The following is an 8,816-nucleotide window of genomic DNA, read 5'->3' on the forward strand; positions in this document are numbered from 1 at the left end:
TCTTGCTACTTTGAAATTCATGCTCCATCTTATTCGAGTATGGAATTGTTGCCTACCTAGTGAACCTTCGCCATCCGTTTCACTCCATCCCTCTAGGTGTATGCTTCGTGTCTCAGCTCAAGAGATGTTACTATGTCTCATTCCATGAGTTGATCTTGTGATCATTAAGATGATCCTAAGTTGCTCGAACCTCAGGGAGGTCGATTCTTCTTAAATTCTCCCTTTCTACTCGTTGTCATGTTGGATGTAGTTATCAAAGCAAGACGTCGAGATCAAGGTGATGCAATGAATCAACATCCTTGAGAAAGACGTCTGGATCATGAAGGTCGTGTTAGCTGTGTATCCCCTCTGTCTTCTTACCTCACGTCTTGAATCTCGGGACGAGATTCTTGTTTAGTGGGGGCGAGTTGTCACAGTCCTAGAATTTGATTGCAATTAGTATCATAAGCATCCATGCATCATGTCTATATTTGTTTGAAATTTGAAATGGGGATGACAAGCCCTAGCACTAAATGAAATGCAATTAGGATCAAAATAAAAATATTTTCAATGAACCCAGAATGCCCTTTAGAAAAGTTCATTATTTTTGATAAAGGTGAAAACCCCTGCCAAAAATGATGCACATATTTTTAGGCCATTCTGGATTTTTGAATAACCCATATTGTATTTGAATTGGGGCATTTAAATACTATTAATATTTTTAAAATGCTCCAATAATTCTGAAAATAGTTAAGGGCCTCTGTAATAATTCATTTAATGCCCACAATTATTTTCAGGATTTATTAAAATGATTTGGGTTATAAACTAAATCAAAACAAAATAACATAAATAGAAAACAGAATTAAAAAAACAGAGAGATCTACCTGGGCCAACCTACCTAGCCTTCCAGCCCACCAGGGGCACCCGTGTCTTCTCCTTCCTCTGCCAGAAGGACCGAGGTGTGTGGCCACCGCATGCCGGCACGCGCATGGCCACCGCACGCCACATCCTGCTTGCCGCCGAGGGCCTGGACGCCTCCACGACGCCATGCAGCCCCCTGGTCCCCCTCGCTCCTCTCCCTCACTCTCTGCTCTCCCCCTCGCCCTCTCCCTCTCCTCTGATCGCCATGGCCGACGCTGCCGAGCGCTCGCCACCGTGAAGCTCGCAGCCACCGTGCTTCCCTCGCCTCCCCGACGCGCCAAGGAGCTCCTCCATCGACCTCTACATCGTCTCCGTCAAGCCGCGCGAGCGGACGTGCCTCGTCTCATCGTCCCTGACCCCTTCTTCCTCCTCGGTCACCGGAGATCCATCTCGCCGCCCCGACCGCTCCTGGCCTCCTCCGAGCATGCCGTCTGCACCATTCCAACCACCGTAAGCCTCTCCCTCGAACCCCCCTCTCCGTTGTCCCGTTTTCACATCGTAGCTCCTACTTCACTGACGACCGAAGCCGTCGTTCGCCATGGCCGATGATGTCCTCGCTCCTGAGCATCTCCGCTCGGTCCAGTGGCACCAGCGTGCTCCTGGAGCTCCCAGGAATCCGCCATGCCGCTTAGCTCGCTCGTCAGCCTAGCGCAGCGCCTCGGCCGTGCTAAGCCGAACTCCGGCCGCCGCCAGCCGTCGTTGCAGTCATCGTTTCCGGCCTCCTCTCGCCTAGCCGCATGCTCCGTTGGATGCGGCGCACGTCCGACAGCCCGTAGGGCCAAACAGCGAGTCAAACGGTCGCCGGACGGCGAATCCTGAGCGCCTCCGCCGCCCCGTTTGGTCGCCGGCAGCTAGCCGCCGGTGCGCTGACATGGCCACCTAGTTAGGGCTAATCGCCCACTAATTAACCCCCCTGACCCACTTACACACGGGCCCCACCGGTTTAGTTAGTCAGCTAACGAAATTAGTTAGAACTAATCCAACCCCGCGGGACCCACGCGTCAGCTTTGACCTTGCTCACGTGGCCTTTGACCGGCCCCACACGTCAGTGACTCATGCCAGCGGTGTGTCACTGACCAGTGGGCCCCACTGGTCGGGTTTGACCTACCAGCCACAGTTGACCTGATGACGTCACTCTTTTGTCATGCTGACGCAGTAAAACCTTTTCTGGATTTTAAATAAATCTAAATGATTTATTTATTTTCAGAAAATATCCAAAACTTTGAAAAATCATAGAAATTAATCTATAACTCCAAATAAGATAAATTATATATGAAAAATTATGAGTAAAATTCAAGGAATCTGTTTATGGCAATTGCATGCATGTTTGAACAACCTAGGGTTGCTGTACAGGGCAATTTGCATAAATGACATTTAAATAAGCACATATGGAGTTTGAATTTGAACCCTTGATTCAAACCAACTTCATTTAATATGGTTGCTAGTTGCATTAGCTCAATCAACAGCATATTGCCATGACAGTATCATGCATCATAATTGTTGCATTGCATTGATTGTGTTCCTCTTTGTTTGCCGGTATTTGTCCCCTCTCGATAGACATGGTTCCGACGACGAGTTCGATGACACCGATGAAGAACTATACTATCTTCAGAAGTGCCAGGCAAGCAAAACCCCCTTGTTCATTCCGATACAATCCCACTCTTTCGCTCCTGCTCTCTTTTACTGCATTAGGACAACAACAATTCAACTGTTACATGTTGCGGTAGTTGAACCCCTTTCCTCTGCATGACCTGTCATTGCCACAGTAAATAAATGAAACCCACTAGCATGAGTAGGAGTTGTTTGAGCCCTGATGTGCCTACTCATTCATGCTTGTTTGTCATGCCTGCTACTGCTTAGAGTTGAGTCAGGTCTGATTTATCGGGGATGAATCGGAGGTGTGTAAACATGTCCTACTGTTGAGAGCTAAGTGTGTGAACACGATTTGGTAAAGGTAGCGGTGAGAGGCCATGTAGGAGTACATGGTGGGTTGTCTCATTGAAACCGTCCTCAGGAACTGAGTTCTGTGTTTGTGATCCATGAACAGCTACTACCACTCATTGGGATCCTTAATTGACCCTCTCGGCTTCTTAATCACCCTAGTACTCTGTCCAGGAGTTGCAACTAGTTTCTGGTGTTTGTAGGTTATGTGTTGGCGGCCGTGCGTAGCGCTGACCCTAGGGGTGGGCTATGTTGCGGTAGATACACCGTGGCACGGTGTACCGGGCACCCGTTTGGTGTCTCGGGAACCCTGTTCACATCGTTCGAGGCCGTATGTGGAAACCTCGGCCGGACTCCCTGCGGATGGAACCTGAATAGGCGATAAACCTGGACTAGAGACTTAGGTGTTTAGGTAGGCCGTGGCCGACACCCTCGTTGGGCTTCCGCTTGAAGGTTGCCGAGTACATGTCGTGTAAACGACGGTAAGTGGTGGGAGCGTGTGTGAAGAAGTACAGCCCTGCAGGGTTATCATTATCTATTCGAATAGCCGGATTCCTCGGATATGGAAACTTGGACCCCTTGCATAGTTCATAGACAAGTGAAAGTGGTTACTCTAAAACTCACAAGATAAGCGTGAGTGCTATGGATGGCGTTCTCGCAGGGAGACAGGAGCGGATTCATAATGGTGTATTGATATGGTGAATTTGTGGACTCGTGTGCGCCACCTCAAACGAGTTGCTTGAAGTCGTAGTTCAGGTTAGCCATTGAGTCAAAGCTGGCTTGCTGCAGTTAAACTCCACCACCCCCTTTGTTAATACCGATGCATATGTAGTTAGTTCTAATGTAAGTCTTGCTGAGTACAATTGTACTCACGTTTGCTTAATTTATGTTTTTGCAGAGAGGCTTCAGTCTCGCTAGTAGTTCCGCGTGGACTTCGACGTTTAGCTTGATACCTCAGCTACGATCTTGTGCCCTCGGCAGGATCTGGTAGATAGTCAGGCTTCTTAGCCTTTTTCATTTGTACATGTCTGTACTCAGACATGTTAAGCTTCCGCTTGTGCCTTGATTATGCTATGTTTGTTGGGTCATGAGACCCATGTTTGTAATATCCCACTCCTCGGAGCCTAAGGATTAAATACTTGAGTTGTAGAGTTATGTTGTGATGCCATGTTGTATTTACACATATCGAGCATATTGTGTGTATGATTGAAATGCTTGGTATGTGTGGGATCTGACAACCTAGTTGTTTATCCTTGGCAGCCTCTCTTATGGGGAAATGTAGTCTAGTGCTTCCATGAGCCATAGTAGTCCGCTACAGCCCGGTTCACCGGAGTCCTGCTAGCCCAGCACTACTGCTCAGGACACTTGACTGGCCGGCATGTGTTTCACTTTGTTCCTGTGTCTGTCCCTTCGGGGAAATGTCACACGGTGACATCCGGAGTCCTGCCTAGCCTGCTATAGCCCGGGTTCCCGGAGTCCTGTTAGCCCAGTGCTACAGCCCGGATTCACACGCTGCTGACCGACATGCTCGATGTGATTCATGTATGCCTGTCCCCATAGGTTAGTGCCGCTTTGGGTTCACGACTAGCCATGTCGGCCCGGGTTCTCCGTCATATGGATGCTAGCAACAATATCATATACGTGAGCCAAAAGGCGCAAACGGTCCCGGGACATGGTAAGGCGACACCCGTGGGAATACCGTGTGTGAGGCCGCAAAGTGATATGAGGTGTTACCGGCTAGATCGATGTGATTTGGAATCGGGGTCCTGACAGACCAGCTGGTCTCCTCCAACCTCTTGCCATTCCAGAATGGAAGTTTGACCATATTGAGATGGACTTCGTGACTGGATTTCCAAAGTCCAAGTGTGGCAATGATGCTATCTTCGTTGTCATCGACAAGCTCACTAAAGTGGCTCATTTTCTTCCTATCAAAGAATCTATCATAGCAGCTCAGTTGGCAGAGCTATATACCTCCAGGATTGTCTCTCTGCACGGCATTCCGCAGTTGATTTCTTCAGATTGTGGCAGCATCTTCAGCTCCAGGTTCTGGGATTCTTTTCAGAACGCCATGGGCACCAACATTCGCTTCAGCACAGCTTTTCATCCTCAAACTAGTGGCCAAGTCGAGCGAGTAAATCAGATTCTTGAATATATGCTCAGGGTTTGTGTCATCTCTTTCGGTATGAAGTGGGAAGATTGCCTTCCATATGCCGAGTTCTCCTACAACAACAGCTTCCAAGCGAGTTCGGGCAAGGCCCCATTCGAGATTCTCTATGGCAGGAAGTGTCGTACTCCTCTTAACTGGTCAGAGACTGGTGAACGCCAACTTCTTGGCAATGACTTGATCATAGAGGCTGAAGAAATGTGCAAAGTCATTCGTGAAAATCTCAAATCCGCGCAATCGCGCCAGAAGAGTTACTATGATAGCAAGCATCGTGACTTGGCTTTCGAGATCGGAGATCATGTCTACCTCCGCGTCTCTCCAATGAAAGGTACTCGTCGCTTCGGTATCAAAGGGAAGCTTGCCACTAGATACGTGGGTCCTTTCAAGATCATTGGCAAAAGAGGTGATCTCGCCTATCAACTTGAGCTTCCATCCAACTTTGCAAACGTGCACGACGTGTTTCATGTCTCTCAACTCCGCAAGTGTTTCAAGACTCCTGACCGCACCATCAACTTCGAAGACATTGATCTCCAAGAAGACATGTCTTATCATGAGCACCCAGTTGCTATTCTTGAAGAAACTGAGCGCAAGACTCGCAACATGTCTATCAAATTCCTGAAAGTCAAGTGGTCACATCATTCCGACCGTGAAGCCACCTGGGAACGCAAGGATCACCTCCGTTCTGAGTACCCGGAGTTTTTCAGTCCTAGATCTTGAGACGAGATCCTTTCGTAGTGGTGGAGTGTTGTAACACCCCGTATGTAACATGCCATATTTGTATTCCAACTCTTGCCATTTCCGGCACTAAGTTATGTTATTTCCTCGTTGTCGGGTTTTGTATTTGTGTGCTTTTGTCTTTTTCATGCATCTCATGTCATGTCATCATGTGCATTGCATTTGCATACGTGTTCGTCTCATGCATCCGAGCATTTTCCCCGTAGTCTGTTTTGCATTCCGATGCTCCTATGTCCTCCAGTGTCCCTTTCTACATCTTTTCGTGTGCGTGTGTTAAACGTTTTTGGATTGGACCGAGACTTGTCATGCGGCCTTGGTTTACTACCGGTAGACCGCCTGTCAAGTTTCGTGCCATTTGGACTTCGTTTGATACTCCAACGGTTAACCGAGGGACCGAAAAGGCCTCATGTGTGTTGCAGCCCAACACCCCTCCAAAGTGGCCCAAAACCCACCTAAACCCTCTCCATCACCTAGGCCGTTCGATCACGATCGCGTGGCCAAAAACCCTGCTCAATTTGGAGCCTCCTAGCTCCTCCTACCTATAAAAAGGCCTTCTCCCCCGAAATTTCGGGTCATTTCCAACCCTAGACCTAGTCCCCCTCGTCTCTCCACGCGCCGGATGTGTCCCTGGCCGGCCGCTCGCCACCGCCGCCGAGTCAGGCCCCCGAGCCCAACACCTCCCGCGCCGCCGCCCGACTCCGCTCCTTGCCGCGCCGCTTCTCTCCCTCCGCCGCGCCGCCACCCGCGCCGGCCGAAGCTGCTCATCGGCCGAGGCGCCTCGCCTCTCACCGGCGCCGCCGCCCGGAGCCTCCTCGTCGCCGGTGCACCCCGGGTCCAGCGAGCCCCTCCTCTCTGGCGTCCTCCTCCGATGGCTACAGTAACTCCGGTGGCTACAGTAACTCCGGCGCCGACCATCCTCGAAGTCCGCGCCCGATCCCGATCTGGATCTGGATCTCGGTTGACCTAATATGCCCTAACCCTAATTTTTTATGCACTTTTCATCGCATCATATCTCCACATCTGTGGCTCCGTTTTGGACGTGTAGCATATCGAAATGTTCATCTCGACGAGTACTTCATTTCATCTCATTGCATCATGTTCATTTGAGCTCATCTTGATGCCCTAAATGTTGTTGGAAGAGTGCTAGTTTCTATTAGTTTCAGTTTCATATCAGCAATTGGATATTTGTCATTTTTGCCATGATTGATGTGTGCCTCCTATGAACTTGAGCCCTACATGTGTTTTGAAGTATGCCATGCCATCTTCAGAGGGGTGTATGCCATGTATTTTTTTAATCTCTATGGTGACTAGGACAAGCATGCAAAGTAGCTTACTTAATGTTGCTGATTTCAGGGACTTCGAAATATTCTAAGTCTTTGCCCTATTGATATTTTTATGCCATGTATTCATGTTGCTACCGAGTGATCCGTGTCTCTTTTGAGCATGATCAGTAAGGATGTTTTGTACATATTGTGGTGCTCTATCCATCCATGTCTTTATTTGCAATTATGGAGCACCCTAGCTTGAGTCAATCGAGCTCTACTTTTGCTATAAAATGTTCCTGGCAGAATGTTTACATGTTAAGCATTTTTGTCGAGCTTGTTGTAGTTGATCCATGCATGCTATGTTGTTGTTCTTGCCATGTCTAGATTCTATGCCATGTCCACTTGCTGGGTGTATGCCTAGTTTATCATGCAATGCCTTGTGGTGAGTGCATCGAGCTCGTAAACATGCCTACTTGATATCTGTTTTGTCATGTTCCAGTTTTCTACTAAGTCTGAATCTGTTAACGTTAATTGCTATGTTCACATGGATGCCATTGTATTTTCTGATCCTTTTGGCTTATGGTCAGTAAGGGACTTTTGTTATATGCTTTGAGTAGCTTCATGCCATGCCTTGATTTGCCATGATATGTTCCTGTAGCATGTAGTTTTCATGCTCTAAACATTGCTTCCTGATGTTGAATTCCTGACTTGTTAATTTCACTAAGTTTGTAACCTGGTATCTTTTGCACTTTTGCCATGCTTGTTTGAACCTGTTATTGAGTGAATTAGCCATAGCTCAGTGTTCATTTTTTGTCAAGAATCTTGAGTGGATCCCTGCCATGTTTTTTGTTGCCATGTTAGAGTGTTGTAGCTTGTTGTTCTTGATGCATTTAGATGGCCTCATGCTGCTAATCGCAGACCGGTGCCATACTTGTTTTGCTTGTCATTTCCAAACCGTGCATCCCATTCCGGTGATCCTTATATCGATTTCGACTGAGATCAACTCCTCTTTCCAGTGGCACTCTTGGTTTTCCAAGTTGAGGCCAGGTTCAATCATTCCTTTCTGAATCATGCATATGCATCGCATACCGCATCCCGCATATCATGTCATGTTTTGCATCATGTTGTTTGTGCATTGCACGTGGTTGATTGTGTCTCCCTTTGCTTATTGTTCTTGCTTGGGTAGAGCCGGGAGACGAGTACGTGATCGAGGAGCCCGTTGAGTACGTTTACGAGGATCAAGTCAACTCGGAGAACTTTGCAGGCAAGATGATCATACCCTCAAAATCACTTCTATCTTTGCTTGCTAGATGCTCGCTCTTTTGCTATGCCTATGCTACGATACCTACCACTTTCTTATTATGCCCCCATATTGCCATGTCAAACCTCTAACCCACCTGGTCCTAGCAAACCGTTGTTTGGCTATGTTACCGCTTTGCTCAGCCCCTCTTATAGCGTTGCTAGTTGCAGGTGAAGATTGGAGTTTGTTCCTTGTTGGAACATGTTTATTGTTGGGATATCATTATTATATCTTGTCTATTTTAATGCACCTATATACTTGGTAAAGGGTGGAAGGCTCGGCCTTATGCCTGGTGTTTTGTTCCACTCTTGCCGCCCTAGTTTCCGTCATACCGGTGTTATGTTCCTTAATTTTGCATTCCTTACACGGTTGGGTTATAATGGGAACCCCTTGACAGTTCGCCTTGAATAAAACTCTTCCAGCAATGCCCAACATTGGTTTTACCATTCGCCACCTAGCCTTTTCCCTTGGGTTTCGCGGACTCAAGGGTCATCTTTAATTTAACCACCCC

This window comes from Triticum dicoccoides, chromosome 7A (genome assembly GCF_002162155.2).
Source record: "Triticum dicoccoides isolate Atlit2015 ecotype Zavitan chromosome 7A, WEW_v2.0, whole genome shotgun sequence".
Taxonomy (NCBI): domain Eukaryota; kingdom Viridiplantae; phylum Streptophyta; class Magnoliopsida; order Poales; family Poaceae; genus Triticum; species Triticum dicoccoides.